The sequence below is a fragment of the Halichoerus grypus genome, chromosome 8 (assembly GCF_964656455.1).
Source record: "Halichoerus grypus chromosome 8, mHalGry1.hap1.1, whole genome shotgun sequence".
In the NCBI taxonomy this organism is placed as follows: Eukaryota; Metazoa; Chordata; class Mammalia; order Carnivora; family Phocidae; genus Halichoerus; species Halichoerus grypus.
The window spans coordinates 147,517,095-147,543,867 of NC_135719.1; the positions used below are offsets into that span (position 1 = coordinate 147,517,095).

The 26,773-nt window shown below is 34.2% G+C and overlaps 1 long non-coding RNA gene, 9 other non-coding genes and 2 pseudogenes across 18 annotated transcripts in view; all 12 read left to right on the plus strand.

The window, feature by feature from the left end:
• LOC144378889 (uncharacterized) overlaps positions 1 to 26,773 on the plus strand; it is an 83,113-nt gene that overhangs the window by 21,069 nt on the left and 35,271 nt on the right. For 4 of the 9 annotated variants that reach the window (XR_013440831.1, XR_013440835.1, XR_013440833.1 and 1 more), the window contains 8 exons: positions 1,260 to 1,337; positions 13,292 to 13,378; positions 15,388 to 15,470; positions 16,260 to 17,161; positions 19,110 to 19,196; positions 21,560 to 21,600; positions 23,776 to 23,839; positions 25,938 to 25,979. This is a non-coding gene — a long non-coding RNA (uncharacterized LOC144378889). Of the gene's footprint in view, positions 1 to 1,259; positions 1,338 to 8,829; positions 8,937 to 11,287; positions 11,399 to 13,291; positions 13,379 to 15,387; positions 15,471 to 16,259; positions 17,162 to 19,109; positions 19,197 to 21,559; positions 21,601 to 23,775; positions 23,840 to 25,937; positions 25,980 to 26,773 lie in introns of those variants that run through there. The other 5 variants (XR_013440834.1, XR_013440832.1, XR_013440839.1 and 2 more) reach the window with 3 other exon arrangements.
• LOC118537318 (small nucleolar RNA SNORD113/SNORD114 family) lies at positions 2,050 to 2,121 on the plus strand. The gene has a single exon (XR_004918075.1). It is a non-coding gene; the product is annotated as a small nucleolar RNA SNORD113/SNORD114 family (small nucleolar RNA).
• Positions 4,639 to 4,710, plus strand: LOC118537277 (small nucleolar RNA SNORD113/SNORD114 family). The gene has a single exon (XR_004918037.1). It is a non-coding gene; the product is annotated as a small nucleolar RNA SNORD113/SNORD114 family (small nucleolar RNA).
• Positions 9,580 to 9,651, plus strand: LOC118537330 (small nucleolar RNA SNORD113/SNORD114 family). Its single transcript, XR_004918083.1, has one exon. It is a non-coding gene; the product is annotated as a small nucleolar RNA SNORD113/SNORD114 family (small nucleolar RNA).
• LOC118537321 (small nucleolar RNA SNORD113/SNORD114 family) lies at positions 11,288 to 11,359 on the plus strand. The gene has a single exon (XR_004918076.1). It is a non-coding gene; the product is annotated as a small nucleolar RNA SNORD113/SNORD114 family (small nucleolar RNA).
• On the plus strand, positions 14,060 to 14,134 carry LOC118537317 (small nucleolar RNA SNORD113/SNORD114 family). The gene has a single exon (XR_004918074.1). It is a non-coding gene; the product is annotated as a small nucleolar RNA SNORD113/SNORD114 family (small nucleolar RNA).
• Positions 16,381 to 16,459, plus strand: LOC118537324 (small nucleolar RNA SNORD113/SNORD114 family; annotated as a pseudogene).
• On the plus strand, positions 17,770 to 17,842 carry LOC118537329 (small nucleolar RNA SNORD113/SNORD114 family). Its single transcript, XR_004918082.1, has one exon. It is a non-coding gene; the product is annotated as a small nucleolar RNA SNORD113/SNORD114 family (small nucleolar RNA).
• On the plus strand, positions 19,867 to 19,942 carry LOC118537320 (small nucleolar RNA SNORD113/SNORD114 family; annotated as a pseudogene).
• Positions 22,219 to 22,292, plus strand: LOC118537312 (small nucleolar RNA SNORD113/SNORD114 family). Its single transcript, XR_004918068.1, has one exon. It is a non-coding gene; the product is annotated as a small nucleolar RNA SNORD113/SNORD114 family (small nucleolar RNA).
• On the plus strand, positions 24,603 to 24,675 carry LOC118537316 (small nucleolar RNA SNORD113/SNORD114 family). The gene has a single exon (XR_004918073.1). It is a non-coding gene; the product is annotated as a small nucleolar RNA SNORD113/SNORD114 family (small nucleolar RNA).
• LOC118537288 (small nucleolar RNA SNORD113/SNORD114 family) lies at positions 26,498 to 26,572 on the plus strand. The gene has a single exon (XR_004918045.1). It is a non-coding gene; the product is annotated as a small nucleolar RNA SNORD113/SNORD114 family (small nucleolar RNA).

Consider the following 26,773-nt stretch of genomic DNA (forward strand, 5'->3'; position numbering starts at 1 on the left):
GCTGAGTTCCAGGAAGTGAAGAGTTCAAGGCTTTTACCATATTTTATCAGAAACATGTAGGCAGATGTCTGTAAGCGTCAGTGTTGCTTCTGGGTTGGTGGTTGTTAATTTTATTAAGAATTTTATTAAGAAAAGGGGGAAAAAAGGGAAACATAATAAATATTGATTACAGAATACTTAATTAAGGAAGCATGGGCCAGTGTTAATGTGTTACGTGAGAGGAGTTATGATTAGATCAGTTATTCTCAATCAGTATCATTTTTGAAAAACACATCTGTTTTTCTGTGGGTATTTGAGTTTATGGGAAAATATTAGTATTATTTAGGTATGTCTAGGTATATAGTTTCACAAATTTTGATGATATTATTATAAGTGAATGAAGGAAGAGATTATTTTTCATTCTATTTTTATTTATTTATTTATTTATTTGATAGAGAGATAGCGAGAGCAGGAACACAAGCAGGGGGAGTGGGAGAGGGAGAAGCAGGCTTCCCGCCGAGCAGGGAGTCAGATGCAGGGCTGGATCCCAGGATCCCAGGATCCCAGGATCCCAGGACCATGACCTGAGCCGAAGGCAGACGATTAACGACTGAGCCACCCAGGCGCCCCAGGAAGAGATTATTTAAAAAAGGGCATTTATGTATCCATGAGGATAATATATCGTTAGAGGAAGTTCATTATTAATCTTGCTCTACCCTTCAGATGTCCATATAAGTAAAAGCGGTTGGTTTGGGGCTCTGCCCGCTTTGGGTAAAGGGCGTAGAGGCAATTACTTGTAATAGTATTTTGCATTTTTTTTTTTTAAAGAGAAAATACGACAAGTCATTCCATGAGCAAATAAGCCAAAACCAAACAAACAAAGGAATAAGTTTATAAAGTACGGTCAAGCATAGATCATTGATGAGAATATGTCAAGAAATGAAAATGTAAATTTGTCAAATTCTAATCAAGGAAGATCCATAAAAAAGACAGTCTAGGCTCAGACCTGTGTGGTTAGGGTTTAATACACAGGATTTGGAACAGGAATAGTTCTTAATTCTTCTACTAAGATGTAGATTTAGCAGTTGTCATTATATTACATACATTAAAAATTACAGAAGTCAGTAAATAAAAAGGTGGCCGTTTTTGGGCTAATAATGGAAATGTGATAAAAAAGGGATTTATGATAAATCTAGTACAGTAAGACTAAGGTGTCTTTAAAATAATTTTAAATCTATACTGCTTCTTCAGTTTTCTAAAATCTGCTTTTTACTCCACAGATTCAATCTGATTTCTTCATTCTCCCATGAGGAAGCTCTTGGCTGTCCCTTCTGTGGATAAGGAGCAAAGTGACTCATGTAAGTGACAGAGTTTGTGTTCTTGGTGTGGAGGTAATTCATGTGGGTTTTTTGTGGGATTGTTTCAAAGGAAGAATGGCCACTGTAAACATAAGTGAAATCAGACACACCAGGCTTGGACCACAGCTGGGAATGTGTAATGAACCACATATTAAGACAAGTCCATTTTAGTTTAATTGAGATCCATTAGAAACAAAGTTTGAGGGGTTTGCATCCATTTTCAGAGTTCCTTAATATTGCATTTTATTTCTACACCACATTCTAAGAACATTCTCTATTGATAACTATCTAGGTTGTTAAATCTTTGAGGAAGGAGCACCTGGGAAGATAGAAAGTGTTGCCAGTGTCCTAGTTAGGGAGAGAGTCAAATGGTAGGTTCAGTGTACTATTTTTAAAATATGAAGAAATTAAGTGAAAGATGAGCAAGCAGAGCTCAGTCAAACACATGGGATGGGTATGAAGCAAATTTATTGATTAACACATATGTGCAACACTGAGGTCCAATTAAAAAGAGATCTCATTTACTAGCTCTGTGGGAAATAAGCCTGTAAACAGCTCTCTGCAATATTCAAAGATCTTGTTCCTGGGTTTTTGTGATTCATAGGAAGTGCTTTTTTTAAATCAGCTAGGCCATGAATGAAGTAATCAATAAATAATGCATAAACAATCAATACACAATGTATAAATAAATGAAGTAAAAGAATGTTGAGCTTGGATCAATGATGAGTAGTTCTGGGGTATATGAATCAAGAATTTTGATTAAACCCTAAACTCTGAGGTCCATATAATACTGTACGTTAACCACAAAGAAATTGAAATTTAAAAGAAAGAAAATAAAGAAACCTAGTCATTTTCTCTAAGGGAATAGAGTTCAAGCCCCTTGGGGATCTGGTTCTTAGGTCTTAAGTGATTGTTGCGTATGGATTGTATTGATGTAAGTGAATCAGTGAATGCATGAATAAATGAATGTGTAAGTGAATGAAGACAAAGAAGGTCACATGTGAATCATTTACGAGAGTGTATCCTGAAACAAGCATTATTAGTAATATATTTATTTAATACCAAGTTTCAATATAATACATAGGTAAAAGCTGTTGCCCCCTTTATAGCACATAGGAAGGCCAGACACGTAGGAGCACACACAGATGTATCTATATGCGCATGTCTGCAGGCTGGATTGGTGGGAGTTTGCTGGTTGTTGGTTTTGTTTAGAAGAAGGAAAAAATGTTTACATAAACCGATGATTATGTAACTCTCTCATTGAAAAGAAGCAAGAATGGGCCAGTGTTGAGGATGTGCTATGTAGCATCAGTCATGATTAATTTAATTGTGTTCACTGAATTTTATTTAAAAACACAAAATGAAAAGGGACATATTTATTTCTATGGGTAATGAGTGTGTGGGTGTGGGCAGCTGTTAGTATGTTTAGGTGTTCAAGTATAGGGTCTGTAGAATCTCAAGTAGTTATATATTGTGGTAAGTTATTGAATGAATATGATCATTTTATTTTATTTTTTTAGAGGGAAAGGCAGAGGGAGAGGGAGAGAGAGAATCTTAAGCAGGCTCCACCCCCAGGGCGGAGCCCCATGCAGGGTTCAGTCTCACGACCCTGAGATTATGACCTGAGCCGAAATTGAGTCAGACATTTAACTGACGAAGCCACCCAGGCACCACAATATGATCATTTTCAAATGATTACTTAAAAGAAGGCAACTGTGGACAATATGTGATGTCCACATATAAAGAAAATGGGATCTAGTTCCTTCCTACTTGGGTTAAGGACATAGAGACAGGTTCATGTAATGATGGTATTTCAGTTCTGGGTTTCTGCTGGAAAGTTTACTATTATATGTAAGTATATATATAATTTTATCATATTTTATATTTATGTTATATATAATGCATTACTTATAATGTTATGTTCTGAAATGTGTTTTTATCATATATTATGTCTATTTTTAAAAAAATAAATAGACGATCAAATTATTCCATGGGCAATTAGATAGGTAAGTGATAAAGCTAGGACTGTTGAGAATGTGCCATGAGGCCAGGTTCTAAATCTATACAATTCTGCATAAATAAAATTCATGACAATAATTATTAGGCTGTTAATTAAGAGTAGGGAGTATAATAGTTACAAGCCTTATTCCCGAGTCAAGTCTTAGATTCCATGATGTTTACATTGCCAAAAATTAAAAATAAAATGAACTGATAAATAAAAAGGAGTGCAGTTTTTGCACCAATAATGAGAATGTGATATGATCCAGCTTTATTATTAACCTGGCAATGTAAAACTCACGTCCACTTAGACACATCTAATAGAGACTATTTAGAATTGGCTTTTTCATTTACAGCATGAACACACCACAGCCAACTTAATAATTCTCTAATGGTGAAGGTCTCCATTGTCGCCTCTGTGGGTAAAAAGCACAGAGACCAATATAAATAACTACCAAAGTCCCTGTTCTCTGGGGAGATTGTTCATGAATTTCCAAGGAATCATTTTTAAAAACTGGCTTTATATATATGTATATATATACATATATATAAAATCAAAGAACACCAAGCATTGACCAAGGATATGAATATGTTATGAACCGAGGTTCATAGATTAGTCATTTTCAAGGCCACATAATAGTATGTCATTTTAGTTTCGCACCAAAGTATATTTAGAAGAACATCCCTTCCTTGATAGAGATCAAGGTTATTTACTTGTTGAAGGAGGAGAAAACATAGGACGATGGGAGAAAATAACATTATTCTAGTTGTGAGGGAAGAGGATGGTTCACAGTCGTTCATTTTACCATCTTTAAAATGTGGACACGTAAAGTTAAGAGACAAGCAAAAACCTGTTATCAATGTGAGGTTGATAGGAAGCACAGCTGTCGACCAATCCCCATGAGCAACCAGAGCTGCACTGAAAAAAGACATCAAATGTATTAGCTTTATGGGACAGGTGCTGATAGACTAACCTTAGTAAGAATCATTCCTCTCATTCTTGGCATTTGTGACTCCTGGCTATTGACGGTAGTATAATGTATGCATGTAAAAATGAGGCAGAAAGGACGATATGAATGAAGAAGACCAAAAAATGCCAAGTTTACGGGCACCTGGGTGGCTTAGTCAGTTAAGTGTCTGCCTTTGGCTAAGGTCATGATCTCAGAGTCCTGGGATCAAGCCTCCCCCACCCCCACCCCACTGGTTAGGCTCAGTGGGGAGCCTGCTTCTGCCCCTCCCCCTGCTCCTGCTCTCTCTCTCTCCCTCATAAATAAATAAAACCTTTAAAAAAAATTGCCAAGTTTGGATCAGTGATGAGTACCCTGGGGTGTCTGAATTAAAAATTTTGATGAAGCTCGGTAGCTCTGAGGTCATTCCAAGAAGAGGTCTAGTTATTCCCTCTGTGGTGAAGGTACTTATGAGGCAAGAAAGGAATATTCAGGATCCTGTTCTTAGGCTTTGTGTTCCTTGGGTGTGGGATGTTTTTAATCACAAATGAAATAACACCTGATTAAGGAAAGAAATGAAGGGATGAATGATGACAAGGAAAGGCACACATCATTCAATTATGAGAGTGTGTTTTGAAACCTTTCTGAAGCAGTGAGGTCTAGGAAAATAAGTAGGTCAAGGTTTTACTCTATTCAGCAGGGAACAAATGGAAAGGTATGCCCAAGATTGGATGTTGTGATTATGAATTGATGGTGGGTTGCTGATGGTTCATTTTATTAAGAAAAGGGAAAGATGTTTGCATAAGTAAATAATAAGGCTCTAATTGAAAAAAAAGGTTATGGACCAGTGATGAGAATAGGTCCTATAACAAGATGGTTTACTGTGAGCATATGATCACATGTTAATATTATTCAAAGTTTTGTCCAGTGAGTTATAATTATAATAATGACATATTATATGTTATTGTAAGCATATGAATAGATTCATATTTTATTTAAAAGGTGAAAATCATACACCAGTGAGGACCCTTATTATGGAATAAGGATAATGATTATCCTGTTTTACACTACTGTTTGCATATTTTAAAAAAGCTAGGCTTTTCCTGCTTTGTATAATACACACAGACAGATGCATAGAGTAGTTATTTCCTTTCTGAGGGGCTACGTATTTTACCATTTCGCTTTTTCTTTTCTTTTTTCTTGTTTTTTGTTTTTAAATCGAAGTACAGTTAACATGCAATGTTGCGTTAGTTTCAGGTGTACATCATAGTGTTTTGACAACTCTATGTTATGTGGTGCTCACCATAATTGAAGCTACCATCTTTGCCTTTTCTTTCTTTTAAAAAAAATTATTCATTTATTTTAGAGAGAGAGAGAGTGAGTGGGGGGAGGGGAAGAGGGAGAGGGAGAGAGAGAAATCCTAAAACAAATTCTCTGAGTGTGGAGCCTGAAGTGGGGTTCGATCCCAGAACCCTGAGGTCATGACTTGAGCTGAAATTAAGAGTCGGATGTTTGACCAACTGAGTCACCCAGGTGCCCCTGCCTTTTCTTTATATAATGAACAACAGGTAAAATTATTCCATGAGTAATTGAATGAATGAATATACTAAGTAGAGTCAACCATGGACATGACATGGTTAATAACAACCAAGTTGTTATTAAAAATACGCCATGAAACAAGGATTTAAATTTATCCAATCAGTACAAGAAAGATCCATTGAAAGGACAATGTAGAGGTTACCTATGTAAAGTACATGGGCATGTTTATAATAGTCATAGTCGTTACTTGTGGGTTGAATGGTAGATTCAGTGGTGTTCATTATATTATTTAAAATTAAAATTAAATGATTAAGTAAAGAAGCAGTAGTGATATTCTTGAGCCAATGAAAAGAAGCAAGTTTTATGTTTAATCTAGAACTCTACAAACATACCTAAATTTATTGTTTTTTCATCATTATTATTATTTTTTGTTTTTTTTCATTATTTTTAAAAAGCCTGATGTTTATCTCAGAATTGAGACACCATAGTTGATTTAATCATATCTAATGATGAAGATACATTTTCAAAATGTATGTGCTTGGTTAGGGGAACTTGCTCAAGGGTGTTCACTGAAGTATTTCAGGTAATAAAGAGGTACATAGAAGTATAACATTAAAGAATGCTGTATATTACCTATGACCAGAATAGATTATGGACCTTAGATAATGATGATTAATTCAATTCTGTACAATTAATGACTCCTTAAGAAAAGATGGAAGATGTTTCATACATGTTCACACATTATATTTACATGACAGTGGATTTTAATATTCATCCCTTCAAATGATTCAGGGAGCACATGTGTGCTCCTCTGAAGGTCATTGCAAGAAGAGATCTAATGTGTTAGCCTTATGGGAAATGAACATATGAATAGATCCTAGTAATATTCAAGATACTATTTTTGAGCTTTTATGATTTATATGTATTGACTATATTATTATTGGAACAGTGAATGAAACAATAAACAAAAGGATAAAGGACTGAAGAAAAAGAATGCAAAGCTGGGGACAATGATGAATCCTGGAGTGGGGATTGAGTCTGAATCTAAACTTGTGTAGGATGTGGGGAAAGGGGAACCCTCTTGGACTGTTGGTGGGAATGCAAACTAGTATAGCCACTCTGGAAAACAGTATGGAGACTCCTCAAAAGGTTAAAAATAGAACTGAGCTATAATCCAGCAATTGCACCACTAGGTATTTACCCAAAGAATAAAAAAATACTAATTTAAAGGGATACAGGCACTCCTATTTTTGTAGCAGCATTATGTACAGTAGCCAAGATATGGAAGCAGCCCAAGTGTCCACTGATGGATGAATGCATAAAGAAGAGGTGTATATATATATATATATGAATATTACTTGGTTGGAGCTAGAGAGTATTATGCTAAGCAAAATAAGTCAGTCAGAGAAAAAGAAATACCATATGATTTCACTCCTATTTGGAATTTAAGAAACAAAAAATGAGCATAGGGAAAAAAGAGAGGCAAACTGAGAAACAGACTCTTAACTACAGAGGACAAACTGATGGTCACCAGAGGGGAGGTGGGGGTGGGGTGGGGGAACAGGTGATGGGGATGAAGGAGGGCACTTGTGATGAGCACCAGGTGTTGTACGGAAGTGTTGGAATCACTAAATTGTACACCTGAAACTAATATTACACTGTAGGTTAACTATACTGGAATTTAAATAAAAACTTAAAAAGATAAAAATAAAAAATAAAAATAGAACAAACAAACAAAATTATATTAATCCTTGTCTGGAAATCTGTGGACTACTGCGAAAAAGAGAAAAGGTAGACTCTTTGGGAAATGAACTCATGAATGGATAAGGAAATGTGTAAATGAACAAAGATATGGACGGCCACATGTGGACCAACTATGAAGTTATGTAATAAAACAAAGATTATTATTAGTGTATATTTAAAACACTGGGTTCCATGGATAAATCAAAGCTCTGAACTCTTCCATAAGGACAAGTATGGACAGATAATACCCAAGAGTTCATGTTGCTGCTTTCATTCTTTGTTTGGTGGTTTTAGTTAAGAAGGACCAAAAAAAAAAAAAGAAAGGGGTTTACATAAATAAATAATTGTTTAAATATTGTCTTATTGAGAGAGGGCCAAATGTGAATCCATATTGAGGATGTGTCATATGACCAGAGTTAACAGTTAATATAACTGTATTCACTAGTGTAATTTTTTTAAAAAAATCAAAAGAGGGTTTAGTAATGAGTTATGTCTCTGGGCCATGAGCATGTAGACTGGATATTTAATATTCCCGTTCCGTGCCTTGGTTTTCATTGGTACTGACATATTGTCATAAGGGAATGAAGGAGTGCATTTCTATATAGGTTAATTATTCAAAAGAAGGCTGAGCAAAGGCCAATGAGGAATATGTGTTATGAACCAGAGATAATGATTGCTCCTTTTATACCCAAATGTTGTCCAGATAAAAAAATAGAACTCGCAATTCATTCCACTTTGGGTAAAGTACACATAGAATTTTTTTTTAAGTTTTAATTTACATTCCAGTTGGTTAACATACAGTGTATTATTAGGTTCAGTTGTACATGGAAATTTGCATGGGGAAATTCTTTAGAAAAATGGGTAAGTAATTGATTTATTTTATGCCTAATTATATACATGAATAAATAAATGAATCAGTATCAATCAGAAAAATTTGTGCTTCATTGGTGAGAATATGCAATAAAATAAAGATTTACATTTATCCAATTTTGTACAAGTGAGGTCCATTAAAAGCAACCACTGAGTTGTTAAATTTATGGATAGGGGGTAGGTAGACAGATATTTATGGTAGATAATGGTTCATATTCTCATGTTGGTGTTAATTGTGTTGTTTAAAAAGAAAAATTAAGTAAGTCAATAAATAAGAGTGCGATTCATGGACAATGATGACATTTCTAAAATGACCCACGTTCGTGATTGATCTGATACTGCAAGACTAACCTTCACTTTAAAAAAATCTAACTGTAGGCTCTTTCTCTTTTGAGAGTCTGCATTTTCACCAAGTGAACACACCACAGATGATTTAATCATTCTCTAATGCTAAAGATCTTGGCTTTCACAAACCGTGTGGGTAAGGAAAGAAGAAATTGATGTAAGTAGCAGAGTTTATATTCTTTGGTTGGGAGGTTGGTTTATGGCTATTGCTTGAATTTTCCGAAGTAATGAATGGATATATTAATGAATAAAAAGCCAAGTAACACCAGCACAGACCCAAATTGAGATTTATGATTAATCTGATTCAGTACTACTGAAATTCAGAAAAAAAGATACAAGGTATTTCATTTGTTTTCAGGGTTCGTCCACATTGTGTTTTATTTTTGCATTGCAATACATTTAAGTACTTCTCCGTTGATAAAGATTTAAGCTGTGAATTCCTTGAGGAAGGAACACACAAGAAGATGGACAAAATAGTTGATGTTCTAGATGTGGAGAAAGATTAAAGTTCCCATGGTTATTTCTTGAATCATCTTTAAATGTAAAAGAGCCAAGCATGGACCAATGAAATTGATACGAAGCAAGGATGTTAGCTAATTTGTATTTGCAAAGAGCATACATATATATTGCAAAAAATGTCCTTGTCTGCGGGAAATGGGCATAGAGCCAGTTCTTAGTGATATTCAAGGGTGTTGTTCTTGGGCTTTTTGATTCATGAGAATGGATTATATTGTTATTAGTGAATCAATGAATAAAGGAATAAGGAATTCATAAATAAAGGAATAAAACAACGTTCAGTATAGATTAATGATGAGTATTCTGAGATGTATGAATCGAAGATTTTAATTAAACTCTATAACTTTGAGGTCCATTAGAAAAAAGAAATCTAGTTTATTTCTTCTGTGAGAGAGGGACTTAAACAGCAAAAGTTAGGAGGAGTCAATGATCTGTTCCTGAGCTTTAGTTCTTAATGTCTGTGAAACATATCCTAAGTAAAGCAATGCAAGAACAAAGATGAGTAAATGAATGATGACTAATTATGTGAGTCTGCAATGAAACAAGAATTATTATTATATTAGTTCCTGAAACTCTGAGTTTCTTCATCTAAATAGATCAAGTCTATCTTACTTTTTTCCATAAAGAATATGGATCCTATTCCATGAGAATCCATGTTGTTTCAGATTTCTGGTAGGTAGCTATTGTTGGTTCTGTTTAGAAAAAGAACAAATCCTTCACACTAAAAACAATTGTTTAAGTAAGTGCCTAATTGAAAGAAAGCCCAGCATGGACTAATATTGAGAATATGATCGTAGCTATGATCAAACAAATCCTGTTTGCTGACTATTATTTGAAAAAAACAAAAAGAGTCTAATAGGTTATATCTGTGGACAATGAACATATGGACAGATACTAGTATTAGTCAATGTTCTTGTCCAGTGCCTTAGTTTGCCTTCACTTTGAATGTATTGTTAAAAGTTAATGAACAAATGAGTTCATATATTGGTTAATTATTTAAAAGAAGGCAGAGGAGTAGGTGTCTTGAAACAAATATAATGATTAAACCATTTTAGACGAAGAGGAAGAAATCTAGACTTACCCCACTTTGGACAAAGTGGATATCAGCAATTGCATGAACTGGTATTTCAGTTTTGGAGTACTGGCGGGTTTTACTATTTCTCTTTAAACAATGAATAAATAATCAAATTATTCTTTGATTAATTAAGAGAGAAACATGAGTGAATCAATAAATAGGGTATAAATTAGGGTAAATCTTCGACCAATGCTCATGGTGCACTCTCTGCAATGCATGAGTATGGACCCTTAAAAAAGATCAGTGAGGCTGTGAACCATGTAGTTAGGGAGTATATAGATGGATAGTAGTACTAGTTACATTTAGTTATTTAGCAACTAGTGGGTGGTGGGTTTAACAGTGTTCACTACATAAATTAAAAATTAAATGGTAAATAAGTCAATAAAAAATAGAGTCATTCTTGAGTCAATAATGAGAATGTGGTAGCAACTAAGGTTTATTCGTCTAGTACTTCATGACTCCAGTCCATTAAAAAAAGTTAAGTCTATGCTGTTCTATTCTTTATAAAAAGTGTATTTTAATTCATGGAACAAAAACACTATAGCTGATTTAATTATTCAATAGTAATAAAGATTTTAGTTTTTACCTTTGTGGGTAAGGAGCCTAGAGACTGTAGTAGATTATAGTCAGAATTTATGTCCTTGGTTTAGGTGGTTTGTTCATTATGGCATCATGTCAAAGAATAAATACTTAATACCTAAATAAAATCAAAAGATGCTACACAGGGACTAATAATGGAAACCAACCAAAGTGTACAATTAATCCAACTCAGTGCAACTGGGTTTATTAAAAATCATGGAGGACTTTTATTCACTTTTAGGGCTTTTAATGTTATAGTTTGTATCATGGTTAATTTAAACATTTTTTCAGTGATAAAGATCTAGGTCATTTACTCTTCAAATGTCAGGGGGCAAGTTTGGACCAATGATGAGTATCCTGGGGTGTCTGAATCAATGATTTTGATTAAACCCTATAACTCTGAGGTCAGAGACCTAGTTAACTATATAGTAAATCAGCTTACAGCAGAGGTTAGTAATATTCAGGATTTTGTTCTTAAGCTATGAAGGTTCATAGGTCTGGATTGTAGCACTATAAGTGAATTAATAAATGAATAAATAAATACATAATAAAAGACAAAGTGCCATATGTGGCCCAATTATGGGAATGTGTAATATGTTTATTATTATTAATATTTTCTGAAGCACCCAGTTCCATAATATATTGATTAAATCTGATACCTGTTCAGGACAGGAACATATCCAGATGAGTACCAGGAAAGCAATGTTGTTTTGTTCTGTGTTGTCGTCTTCAAGGTGCTGGTTGCTTGTTGAAAACAAGAAAATATGATCTGTTTGGTTATATCTGGGAGTAATGAGCATATGAACAGCTGTTAATTCTATTTAAATTTCTAATCTGGTTTGTATGTTTGTAGATATTGATGATATTGTGAGTGAATGTATAAATACATTTACGTCTCAACCAATTATTTTGAAGAGGGTGCAGCAGGATTTTCTCAACCCCTCATTACTGACATTTTGGGCTGGATAATTCATTGCCCGGAAGGCTGCCTGTACTTTGTAGAATGTTTAGTAATTTCATGGCATCTCCTAGATGCCAGTATTGACCCCCCACCCCCAGTTGTGACAGTCAAAAAAATCTCCAGGCATTGGTAAATGTCCTCTGGTAGCAGATTTTTTGTTTTAGTTTTAGTCTTTGTAAAAAAATTCTTTATTTAAATTCAATTTAGTTGACATACACTGTATTATTCATTTCAGAGGTAGAATTTAGTGATTCATCAGTTGAGTATAACACCCAGTGCTCATTCCATCAAGTGCCCTCCTAAATGCCCGTCACCCAGTTACTCCTTCCCCCCACACCTCCCCTTTTGCAACCCTCAGTTTTGTTACCTAGAGTTAAGAGCCTGTTATGGTTTGTCTCCCTCTCTGTTTTCATCTTATTTTATTTTTCCTTCCCTTTACCTATGTTCATGTGTTTTGTTTCTTAAATTCCACATATGAGTGAGTCCTATGGCATTTGTCTTTCTCTGACTGACTAGTTTTGCTTAGCATAATACCCTCTAGTTCAATCCACGTTATTGCAAATAGCAAGATTTCTTTCTTTTTGATGGCTGAGTAATATTCCATTGTAAATATATATACCACCTCTTCTTTATCCATTCATCTGTGGATGGACATCAGGGCTCTTTCCTGGGTCGTAGGGTAGCTCTATTTTTAATTTTTTGATGAACCTCCATACTATTTTCCAGAGTGGCTGTACCAGTTTGCATTCCCACCAACAGTGTAAGAGGGTTCCCCTTTCTCTGCATCCTCACCAACATCTGTTCTTTCCTGACTTGTTAATTTTAACCATTCTGACTGGTGTGAGGTGGCATCTCATTTTGGTTTCGATTTGTCATGGCATGAGTCATCACAGAGAATGTAAAATAAGGATTTAAATGTACTCAATCCTGCAAAAGAAACATCTGTTGAAATTACCTTTTATTCTGTTAGGACTATTAAAATATAAAGATATATATTTTTAAAGATTTTATTTATTTATTTGACAGAGAGAGACACAGCGAGAGAGGGAACACAAGCAGGGGGAGTGGGAGAGGGAGAAGCAAGCTTCCCGCGGAGCAGGGAGCCCGATGCGGGGCTCGATCCCAGGACCCTGGGATCATGACCTTAGCCGAAGGCAGACGCTTAATGACTGAGCCACCCAGGTGCCCCTAAAATATAAAGATATTTTTGATAGATATTGTTTTTATCCCTATGTGGTGTATTCAACAGTGGCTAGTACAGTATTTAAATGTGAAAGTAAAATACTAGACTAATTAAGAAGTACCAAAGTTTACTACTATCTAATTCCACGTAATTAACATACATTAAAAACCTAGGTTAATTCTACTTTTTCCTTCACAGAATGAGCATAAGACAGCAGACTTATTCATTTTCTAAGAAACAACATCTTGGCAGTTAGCTCTGTGTGTAAAGAACATAGAGACAAATGTAAGTAAGACTGAGTTTCCATCCTTGGTTGGGATACTTTGTTCATGAGTGTTTAGTGGTATATTGAAAGAATAAATGTCCATAAAAGGAATAAAAATCTCCAAATATGGACCAGTGATGGGAATATGTTATCAATCAAAAATTACTTCTAATTGTCACAATTGAGGTGATTTAAAAAGATAGTCATTTCATTCATTTTCAGAACTACTTAATATTTCATTTTATTTACCTCCACAGAGGACTCAAACATTTCCCTATTGGGGTAGTACTGACTGACAGCTGTTTTGTGTGGCAGCCTATAAGCAAATGGAAGACTTTGTTTTGAGATGTGATTAAAGATGGTGGTTTCATCACTTTTCATTGAAACATCTTTAAAACATGGGCAATTAAATAAAATAAAGCCACAGAAGGACCAATGGTGAATGTGGATTTGGTATGAGGCATAGATATATAAAATATATATATACATACATATACACATAATATATATACATAATATATAAAAAGAACATGTGTTCTCTGAGGTCCATTGTAAAAGGAGATCTAGTCTATTTGCTCTTTGGGAAAAGAGCCAAAGATCCTCTTTGGGAGGATCTTGTCCTGGAATTTTATGATTGTATTGTTATTTATGGATCAATGAATAAATAAATAAATGAAGATATTAAGGAAGAAAAACGTGCCTGGACCAATGATGAGTACCATGGGGTATCTGAAACAGGAGTTTTGATTAAACCCATATGCAACTCTGAGGTCCATTACAAAGAGACACGTAGTTATTCCCTCTGTGGGAAAGGAGCACGTGGTACCTTGTGCTTGGGCTATCGTGGTTCTTAGTGATGGACTGTATTTTATTATAAAATTGACCCACAAATAAAAAAAAATGTGTCAGTGAATGAAAAAAGGAGGACAATTTTACAATTATTATTAAGGAATGTAATGCAACATGGTGTAGTATTATTAAAATTTGGCTGAAACTCTGACTTCTAATAAATGAGTAGTAAATGAAAGGGGTATATGGTTATTTGTACATAATACTCAGGAGTGTTTGTTGGTGGTGGGTTGCTGACTGATTCTTTTATTAAGGAAATGGCAACACATTTACTCTATAATAGTTGGTTAAATGATCACATAATTGAGAGCCAAGCAGAGACCAATGATGAGAATGATTTATATGACAACACTCATCATTAATCCAATCTTTTTTAAAACTAACTTTTATTAAAACAATAAAAAAGAAGCAAGCCTTTTATTGATGGTAATGACTACGGCCACACATAAATTTTGTTCAGTGTTTTTGTCCAGTGGTTAAGATCACAGATATTAGTGTATTTGTATAAGAGAAAGAAAGTATAATTTTATATATTAATCTATTTTTAAAAAGTCAGCAAACCATGGACCAATTAGCAACACATGTTTAAATATGAGGATTTTGATTCATCGTAGTTTTCCAATGACAAGTATTCTAAGAAAAATTTTAGGCTCTTCCATTTTTTGAAAGGTGCATCTGCACTTTTCCCAATTATTGTGATTGGTTCTGGGTTGGTGTTTAACCATTTTGAGTTTTCTTTAGAAAGATGGTATTATTATTCCCTGAATAATAAAATCAACCAGTAAGTGAGTGAATCCATAAATCCATAAATACGTGTAGTGGAGGATTGGGAGATTGTACCAGGAAACAAATAAAATATGTTAAATTCCACACAAATAAGTCCAATAAAAAGGTGATCATGGCTCCCCCTACATAGGTAGCAAATAAAGTCAGATGTCTCTAATTGGTAATTTTTATTTTATTTTGTGTTGAGCAAGGAATTCAATAGTATTCCTATTATTTAGTAGAAATTTAACTAAGTAAGAGATACCATCCTTGGGAAGATGATGAGAATGTGATATGAAATAGAGCTTCTGGTTAACTAGTCCTCTTCACAAATTTCGTAAGTTTAAAAAAGAGAGTTCTGCTTTCACTGTGTTTGCAAATTGTCTTCCCTCCCCCCTTTTCCCTTTGTTTGTAGAATGAACACAAAGCAGATTTAATCATTCTGTAATCCTCAAGACCTGGATGTTAATTCTGGGACTGAGAAGTGTAAAAACTGATGTAAGTAATATCAATGTTTGTGTTCAAGGCTTAGATGGGGGTTATTTATGGGAGCCCACTAAATTAGTTCAATAAAATAAGTAGTTAAATAATATATGAAATTAAGGAATGCCAATCCTGAGCCCCATGATTGGAATGTGTCACGAATTAAAATTTATATTTACTTTGACTCCTCTCAGCTAAGGACCATTACTAACGTGATGGAGGGCATTTCACATATTCTCAAAGCAGTCTATCTTCCCATTTAATATTCTTGCCACATTTGCTTAGTACATTCCTTCACTGATAAAGATCTTAATTATTTTTTTTTTAAAGATTTTATTTATTTATTTGAGAGAGAGAGAATGAGAGAGAGCACATGAGAGGGGTTAGGGTCAGAGGGAGAAGCAGACTCCCTGCCGAGCAGGGAGCCCGATGCGGGACTCGATCCAGGGACTCCAGGATCATGACCTGAGCCAAAGGCAGTCGCTTAACCAACTGAGCCACCCAGGCTCCCAAAGATCTCAATTATTAACGCTTTGAGGCTGGAAGACCTCGGAAGATGGCAGATGTCAGTTTTGTCCCTTGTGGGTTAAGATGAGAGGTCTGTGGTTGTCGATGACACCAGCTTTCACGTATGGGCAAGTCCAGTGAAAATGAGCAGGTGGACACCACTCATAAGTAAGGGACTGATATGAAGCAAGCTTGCTGATTAATCCCTATGAGTAAAACAGAGCTTCATTGTGAAAAGTGAGGGACTATTTGCTCCCCATGAATGGGGGCAATGAGCAGATCTTGTTTGTCTTTCAGGCTTTTGTTCTCAGTTTTGTGTCATTAAAGGTGATTGATTGTAGAACTGTTAACCATGAATCTGTGAATGAATGAATCCATTCAAAAGGCGTAAGTGAATGAAGACCTAGCAAGCTGTGCCTGGATCAATGATGAGTATTTGGTGGAGGTATCTGAATCAACACCTTTGATGAAGCCCTCTGTGTAACTCTGAGGTCCATTACGGAGAAGAAACCAGTCAATATTCTCTGTAGAAATTAGCTAATAGTAGAAGTTAGGAAAATTCAATAAACTTGCCCCAGGCTTTTGTGGTTCATGGATATGGATTGTATTATTTCAAGTCAATCAATGCGTGAATAAAGAAAGAAATGAATACATGAAACACTAAAAGCCTCCTCATGGGACAATTAGCAGAGTGCAGTAAACACTATTAATATCAATACAATCCTGAAGGAAAATGGAAAGGCTTACTGTGTAATCCCCTTTTATATGGAACATATTAGTGTCTGCAGCTAAGAGGCAGTGTTTGGAGTTTTTGTAGTTTGCTGGGGGGTTTTTTAAACTAAGAAAAAGGAAAGTGTTTGCCTCAGTCAATAATCTGTTAGATAAGCATCCCCTTAATAGGTGTTGATACAGGTAGATATTTGTAAACATTATAGATCTTAATCTTGGGCTAAGGTGGTGGACTTAATAGTATTTATTATATTTTTTATCACTAAGAATTCCATACTGGATTAATAAAGAACTGCATGTTTGAGCCAAAGTTCTTATTGGTATCTAGCTCTGTCTGATTAACAGCCATTAAAAAATTCTAAATGTAGTCTATATCTGCTTTTTCCTACCTAGAGTGAACAATAGCACTGCTGACTCAATCATTTAGTAAGAGTTATTATAGTCAGCCAGGAGCATGAAGACTAATATAAGTAAGTCCCTTAGTTCACATTCTTTGTTTGGATGGCTTGTTCATGGGTCTTATCTGAAGAATTTCAAAGTGAATAATTGTGTACTACACACACAAAATAAATAAAACACTTCAAGTGTGGACCGATGATGGGAATGTGTTATAAACCAAAAATTATGTTTAATCTAAATCAGTACAATAGAGGTAATTTTAAAAGAAGATAGAAGTTATTTAATTTATTTTCAGAGCAGTTTAATATTCTTTATTTTTTACCATGGTTGATTTAAGCATTCCCATATGGGTAGAGCTAGCTGATAGCTCTTTCGGGGCAGCCCAGAGGTGATTGAAGATGGTGGTTTCATTATTTTTCATTGAACCATCTTTGACATATGGACAAATTAAATAAGAAAGGGCCACACAGGAAGCAGTGCTAAATGTGGGTTTGATACAAAGCAGGGAGTTTGATCCATCTGCATGTGCAGCTTTGAACACCATTACAAAAAAGATGAATTTATTAGCTCTTTGGGAGAAAAGCCTAAAATTCAAGGATCTCGTTTTTGGAATTTTGTGATTGTATTATTATTTGTGAATTGGAATATTAATCAATAAACAAAAAAAAATTTCCTAGTATGGACCAATGATGAATGTCATGGGGTTTCTGAAACAAGAATTTTGATTAAACCCATCTGCAACTGAGGTCCATTACAAAGAAACACCTCATTATTCTCTTTGTGGGAAATGAGCCTACAGCATCTTATTCGTGGGCTTTTGTGGTTTGGGGTATGAATTGCATTATTATAATATAATTAGCCCATGAATAAAGAAATATATCAATGAATAAAGAATAAGAGAGATATACATGCATTACTTTTAAGGCATATAATGAAACGTGGGTAGTTATTAAAACAATTTTGGGATATTTAGTCCCAATAAATTAGTAGTCAAGGTTTTTATCACTTTGGTAAGGGGCATATGGTCAGCTGAGCATAAGAGTCAGTGTTTTGCTTTGTGTTGAGGCACATTGCCAATTGATCATTTTATTAAGGAAAGGGAAATATATTTACATAAGTAGTTGATTGAATAAACTATGTAATTGAGAGGGAGAGCATGGAGCAATGATGATGTTTTATACAACCACACTCATGATTAATGCAATCTTTTTATGCAGTTTTATGTAAGCAAACAAATATTAAAGAATCAGTTTGCTATTCTTCTGGGTAATGACATAAGGACAAATGTAAATATTATTCAAGGTACTTATCCAGTGTGAGTGGGCTGACATATATTGAAGTATAATTGTAAGTGAGCAAATGTATTTGCATTTATATCAGTTTTTTAAAAAGTCAGCCAACAATGCACAAAAGGAAAGCATGCAGTTGGATGTAAAGATCATGATGTATCATGTTTTATACAGTTGATATCCATAGGAATTCAAAGAGCTCTAGGCCTTTCTAATGGTGCACATAGACATTTATAAATAATAAGTATTTTGCTTCTCTTTTGATGGTTGTTTAATTTTTGGAATTCTTTTAGAAAAATGAAGGGATGGCCGTATTATCCCAGGAGTAATTAAATAGAACAATTAGTGAGTGAATTAATAAATATATTAAGTAGGGTCAGGCTTGGATCCCTGGTGAGATTGTGCCTTGAATTGAATCTCCCAGGTATCTAATTCTGCACAAATAAAGTTCAACTAAAAAGATGATCCTGGCTTTTACCTACATGGGTAGCAGGTCCAGACAGATATTCCTAATAATTATAATTATTTTTCTTCTGTTTAGTCCTAGGTTCAGTGTGTTCATTCTATTATTTAAAATAAAAAAATCACACAAATTAGTAAATATGAAGTAGAACTCTCTCTTCCAAATGTTTAGAAAATTATGGAAATTTAGGTTTATGGTTGACTTTTGATCATTTAAAATAGTTAAATATAGACTGATTCTTTTTAAAGTTTGCCTTTTACTCCTCAGAATGAGCACAATCTACTAGATTTGATTATTATCTCATGGTGAAGATCTTGCCTTTTATCTCTTTGGGTAAAGAGAGAAGAGATCAATGTAAGCAATAATCAATGTTCATGTATTGCTTGGGGGCTTGATCATGGGTATTCACTGAGATGTTTGGAAAGAATAAATGGCTGCATACATGAGCAAATTCAAAGGTGGTCATACGTTGACCAATGATTAAAATATGTTATGAATTTAGAATTATGATTAATCCATTTCAGCATTAGTAAATTTACTGAGATGAAGGATGAAAGGCATTTCAATAATTTTCAAAACACTTTTATACTCCATTTTACTTTTGTTCCACAGTTGATTTAAATAGTTCTCCGTTGGTTGATACTATTATAGACTATGAACCCACTGAGGGGAGAACATAAGAAAATGGGAAATTTTGCCTTTTTCTTACTCATGGTACAAAATGGTAGTTCACTGTACCATCTTTAAAACATGGATGTTAAATGAAAGAGCCCAAGCGGGGACCAATGACTAATAGAATTGAGATGATGCAAGGAAATGGATTAATTCATTTTTGCAATGCTGAGGTGGATTGCACAGAGAGAGCTAGTTCTGTAGCTCTGTAGGAAGTCAACTTTCATGGACATATTCCTATCTTCAAGGACCTTCATTTTATTTTCCTAATTCATGCACACTGAATGTATTATTAATGAATCGATGAATAAATCAGAACACTATATTAAATGAAGGCACAGAATACCAAGTCTGGATCAATGATGAGTGTGCGTGGGGCATCTGAATAAAATTTTTGATTAAACCCAGTCTGTAACTCTGAGGTCCATTGCATCTATGGGAAATGTGCTTATAGATGAAATTAGAAATATTTGAGGTGGTCTTGTTTTGTGGTGGTGTTTTATTGTTCACAACTATGAATTGTATTATTATAAGTAAAGTGTAAGTAAAGATAAGGGCTGCACCTTATCCAATCATGAAAGGAGCTAATGAATCAAGGATTATTATTAATATTTTTCTGGAATTTTGAGCTAAAATAAAGCAGACTAAGGCTGCTCCTCCTTTGGGAGCATATAGATGGATATATGTGCACCTCAGTGTTTTAAAATGTTCTGAGGTGGTGGTGAGTCAGTGGCATGTCTTATTTTAAAAAGAGACAAGAAAATTACATATTGCATAGTAATCAACAATATTTAATTGAATATGTATATTCAATTATAATCTAGCAAATTATGATAAGCCCATTAGTATGAGATGATTTTAATAAACAAGATTGAACATAATCAATGATAAAAAATAAAATACATTATTAAATAATTATTGAAACGTAGAAAAGGTCTAAGCATGAACATTGGAAAGGTGAGTATAGTAATTGTGTTCATAGACTTTATCAAAAGAAAAATGGAAAAATAAATAACTAAAAATGAAAGAAAAATGTAAATGTATTTTGTTGATTTCTGCAAATGAAAAGCCAATGGATACATTTAGTATCACTTAGCCTTCTTATGAAGTATCCTTAGGGTTCATCATTATTGGTGCCATTATTAGTAGTGAGTAAAAGAATAATTGTATATCTCAATCCATTATTTAAAAGAATGTAAACCATGGGTCAGTGAGGAGCACATATAATGTATGAAGGAGCATGATTAACCCTGTTCTATCCTCTTGAAGTCCACTTAAGTAAAAAAGATCCAGGCCCCTCCTTCGGGGAAAGATCATATAACCCCCATTCTCTAAATACATCTTGCTGTTAACATTTAAATTCGAATTAATTAAAAATAAAAATTCACACCCTTCGTAACACTAGCCACATTTCAAAAGATATGTGGCCAGTAGTTACCATATTGAATAGTGCTAATAGAGAATACTTCCATCACTTCAGAAAGTTCCATCAGTGCAAACAGTGCTGAGATAGAAAGTTGCATGTAATAGTATTTAGTTTTGGGTGGTTGATGGCTCTACCATTTTGTGTTTTCTGTAGAAAAAAAAAAGAGTAGATAATTAAATTACCTTAGAGTTATTTAAAAAGTGAGTAAATAAATTAATTGATAAACACAAGAATTAAAGTATAGTATGGGGCTCATTGTTCAGATTGTTTCATGAAATAAGAATTTAAATTCATCCCAAGTTTTCCCACTGAAAGATTATCTGAACTTTTTACTATTTGGTAGGTTATAGAGACAGATATCAATAATAGTGCTAGTTCTTTTTGTGTTCGGTGGTAGATTATAAAAGATCTTCTTTATGTTATTTCACACTAAAAATTGAGTAATTCAGTAAATGAAAAGGATACCACTGTTGTATTGATGAAAATGTGACATGAACCAATATTTATGATTAATCTACTAATGCAGAACTGACTTCTACTTAAAAATCTAAAATTATACTTTTCACTTTTTTAAAAATCTACCTTATCTTCCTGGATGAATACTCCACATTGGATTCAGCCATTGTCCAATGAAGAAGATCTTGACTGTTACTTCTGTGGGTAAGAAGTAAATGTAACAGTCAAAGTTTGTTCTTGTTCGTATGGTTTGTCCATATGTGGTCACTAAGGTAGTTAAATAGAACAAAAGGCTATATACACAAAAATAATAATTTAAGAACACTAAGTATGGACCAATAGTGGGAATGTGTTCTGGGGCCAAGGAGTAGAATTAACCCATTTCAGCACAACTGAGATGCATTTTTTTTTAATGGAAGGCATTTAATTAATTTTTGGAACTGTTTGCTATTCCATATTATTTCTAAACCACAGTGGATTGAAGCATTTTCATTTTGATAGAGATCCAGGCTATTAACTGTTTAGAGGAAGGAGCTCTCAGAAGGTAGAGCATACTGTCTGTGTTCTAAATGTGGGATACGATTATGGGTTTTTTATTACACCATGCTTAAAACTGGACATTAAATGAACATGGCCCAATCATGGGACATTTTTAATGATGGTATTGATACGAAGCAAGGTTCACACGGAGATCTAGTCTGAAAGCTCTGTGAGAAATCAGTCTAGAGACAGATTATAGTTCTATTGAGTATCTTGTTCTGGGAGTTGGTGATTCATAGGAAAATGAAGGTAGAAATGAATGAAGAAAAAGAGTGCCAAGTGTGGACCAATGATGAGATTGGAGGGTGTCTGAATCAAAAATTTTGATTAAAGCCATCTGTGACTCTGAGGTCCATAATTAAAAAGTGGCCTCATTTTTTTCCTCTATGGAAATGAGCTTAGAGCGGAAGTTCAGAATGTTCAAGTATCTTGATTATGGGCATACACACTTTATGGGTATAGATTGAATTCTTGTAAGTAAATCATGCATGAATAAATTGAAGAAATATAATAATGAGTAAATATAAAGAAATCTGGGCATAGACCAATTATGAGAGTATATAATGAAACAGGGATTGTTATTATACATTTCTGTGGCCCTGAATTCCAGTTAAATCTATTTCTAACGGCTGTTGCCCCTTTTTGGAAGGAGTGGGTAGGCAGATGTATGTAAGACTCATGTAGGTGGTTGTTTGCTGGTTGGTTGTTTTTATTTAGAAAAGGAAAAATTACATACATAAATAATTCATTAAATACTTAATTGGAAAAAGAATGAGCATAGTTCATATTAGAATGTGCCTCATGAACAGAGTTATTTATGTATTTTTTAAAAGATTTTATTTATTTATTTGACAGAGAGAGACAGTGTGAGAGGGAACAGGCAGGCAGAGTGGGAGAGGGAGAAGCAGGCTCCCCGCTGAACAGAGAGCCCGGCGCGGGGCTCGATCCCAGGACCCTGGGATCATGACCTGAGCCGAAGGCAGACGCTTAACGACTGAGCCACCCAGGCGCCCCACAGAGTTATTATTAATCTACCTCTGTTCGCCGAACTTTATTAAAAAGGAGGAACAGCTCATTTTTAAAGCTCTGTGGGTACTATAATAGACATGGAGACAAAATAATGTTTTTCAAGTTTCCTATCTAATATTAGTTAATTCCCAGATATTGATGAATTGTTATATTTGAGTAGATTAAGTCCTAACCATGGTTTTTTAAAAAAAGGGGGCAAAACATGGCCCAGTAAGAAGCAAGAATAATGATTAATCTTTGTTTATACTACTGATCGTCTCTTCGTAGCTTGGGTATGGGCATGTGGACACTTGCACATGAAGAGCGTTTCTATTCTGGGTTGTTCATGGGTTTACCTGTGTGTGTGTTTTAGTATATTTTAATGTATGATCAAATATTCCCTGAGTCACTCCATAAATAAGTAAATAAAACAATGAACGATTGAATTAATATATGAGGAGGGTCAAGCATAGATCTTGGTGAGAATATGCCATGAATCACAAATTTAAGCTCATCTATTTCTATACAAATTGAGTCCTTCAGAAAAAAAATTGTCTAGGCTCTTGCCTATGTGGGTAGGGGGTCTCTAGACAGATAAGTGCAATAGGCAGAGTTTTTATTTTTGCACGATGAACTCAACAGTATTCATTGTATTATTTAAAATTTATAGTTAAATCAAGAAATAAATAAGGAATGATGTTCTTGGGTCAGTGATGAAAATGAGAAATGAACCAACTTCCTGATTAATCTTGTACCACACAACTATTGTCCTTTAAATCATTCTAAATCTAGACTGTTCATTCTTTTGAATATTGGCACTTGACTCCACAGAATGAAGACAATGGTTGATTTAATTAGTCTCTACTGATGAAGATCTTGGCTGTTATCTTTGTGGGTAAGGAACCTAATGACTAAAGTAGATAATAGTCAAAAGATCTTGTCAATTGGGGTGAATTTTTCATTAGTGTTCGCTGAATTATTTAAATTAAACCATACACAGATCAATGATATGAATGTGCCATGAAATAAATATTATTGTTAATCCAATTCAGTACAATTGTAGTTGAAAGTAAGATGGAAGACATTTTATTCATTTTCAAAGTAGATGAATAATCCAACTTATTTTTGCAGTGCATTTGACTTAAACATTTATCCAGTGATAAAATCTAAGGCTGCACTGTTCAGTGTGGTTGCCCCTAGCCACACGTGGCTATTTAAGTCTAAAATAATTAAAGTTCAGTGAATTTTAACTTTAGTTCTTTAGTGTGCACTAGCCACATTTCAAGTACTTAGTAGTTACATGTGGCTAATGGTGACCATGTGAGAACCCAGTTATGGCACATTCATGTTATGATGCAAAGTGCTACTGGATAGCTCCTCACTGAAGGAGTACATAGAAAGATGGAAGATAGTTGGAATAGGATGCACATGAAGCTGGGATGTTAATTGATCATTCCTTGCTGAGGGCCACTGCAAAGAAAACACTTTTGGGAAAAGGTCTAGTTATGGAAAAAGAGCCTATAAATAGACCTTGGTCATACCCAAGGATCTGGTTCTTGGCTTTTTAAAAATTTGTGGATATTGATTTTATTACTGTTGGTGGATCAATGAATGGATCAATAAACAAAGGTATAAATGAAGAAAAAGATTTCTTAACCTGGATCAATGATGAGTACCCTGGGGTGTCTGAAATCAAGGATTTTGATTAAACCCTGTAACTCTGAGGTCCGTTACAAAAGATTCCTCTCTGTTGTCTCTATGGGAAATGAGCTTATTCTAGGAGTTAAAAATACTCAGCAGTTTGTTCTTGGGCTTTTGGGTACTGTATTTTCAGTAAATCAATGCATGAATAAATCAAGAAACAAATAAATGAATAAAGACAAAACGGGTTATTCCTGATCCAAGTAGGAGAGTATGTAATGTAATATATGTAATATAAAAATCATTGTTAATAAATTTCTGAAGCACTGAGTTCCAGTAAAGTAAATTGATTAAAGCTGACCCTTTTGGGTAAAGAGAATTTAGATAAATGGATATAAGAACCCACGTTGTTTTTTTGGGTTGTTGGTTTTTTGTTTTACTAAGAGAAGAGCAAAACATTTACTTAAAATTAATTATTGATTAAATAACTGCATAATTGAGAGAGGGCTTGCACATGGACTTATGTTGAGAATGTGTCATATGACCAGTTACTACTAATCCAATGATCTTCGCTATGTTTTAATAAAAAAAAAAGAAAACAGGAAAAAAATAATCTGATCTTTTTTTCTGTGCCTAAGAAACTATGGACAGGCATTAATATTGTCCTGTTTCTGTGGAGTCACAAATATTAGTGATATTATTGTATATATATAAAAGAATAAGTTAACGTTTTAATCAATTATTTGGATCATGAGAAGCATGTGTTATGAAGCAAGGACAGTGATTAATCCAGTTCTACACAATTGCTCTCCAGATAAAGAAAATAAGTCTTATGCTCTTAAATTTTGGGAATGGTGAATATATTTAGATAGGATTTCTTTTTCTGGTTTGGTGAAGTTTCTTTAAAAAAGCAGAAGATAAATGACTCCATATGTAACTGTGTTCCTACATACACATGTAGAGGTGGGATAAGGATGCACAATTGTTGAGAATGTGCTGGACTCTAGGATTCAGATTAGCCTAGTTCTTTCCAAGCAAGATCCATTTAGAAAGAAGATAGAGCGTCACCTGGCCAAGTAGGGGACATAGAAACAGATATGAGTAGTAGTCATGGTTCTTATTCTTTTATCTGGTGCTGGTTTCAGAGGGGTTCTTTGTATCAGTTAAATGTAATGGGTGGATCAATCAAGCAATAAATATGCTGTTTTGAGTTTTAATACATAACAGGCACTAAGGTTTATTTCTAATCATTTATTGTTGACTTGACCAAAATATCTGAATCTAGGCTGTTCTATATCTATCATCTATATCATTGAATCTATTTGCTTTTATATTTGCTTTATACTCTACAGAATGGATGCATGATGAATTAATTATGGAGTGTAGAAACTTATGTAAGTAACAGTCAAGGTAATTGCTTCTGGTTTGGCAGTCTGTCATGGGTGTTAACTCCATTATTGAAAGGGAATAAATTGCTACATATACAAATAAAATGAATGAAGGTCATATGTGAGCCAGTTCAGCACATCCGTGGTCAATTAAAGAGAAAAAAGCAAGACCATTTTATTCATTTTCACAGTTAATTATTCAATTAATTAGTGTAAAATGTATTATTCAATTTCAATTTTGAGTCACAGTTGATTTAAACCTCCCTTTATTTATGGAGACATTATTTGGTCACATTCAAATAGTAAAATGGTATTAATATGAAGTATTGTATTAATCTCTATAGGAAATATTATGGACAATTAAGATATAATCAGTGGTATGTAATTCTGTACAGAAATGTTAGAGATATTCAAGGATCTTGTCTCAAGTTTTCATGACCTTTATGCATTTTATTATCATTAGGGTATTGATGAATTAATCATTAAAACATGTGCACATGATTGAAGATAATGAGGGCCAGTCCTGGACCAATGATGATGACTGGTGGAGTATGAGTCATGGATGATGAATACTATGTAACTGGAACTCTGAGGTCCAGCACAATAAGAAATCTAGTCTATATCTTCTGCTGGAAATGATCCAATGAAGAGATGTTAGGAATATTTAAAGATCTTAGTTTTTGTGTTCACAGAATTTGATTCTATTATTGTAAGTGGATCAACAAAAGAATCAAACAAACAAATAAAGCAAGAAAATAAAGCATTATCCAATTTTGAAAATATATGGTGAGGCCAGAAAT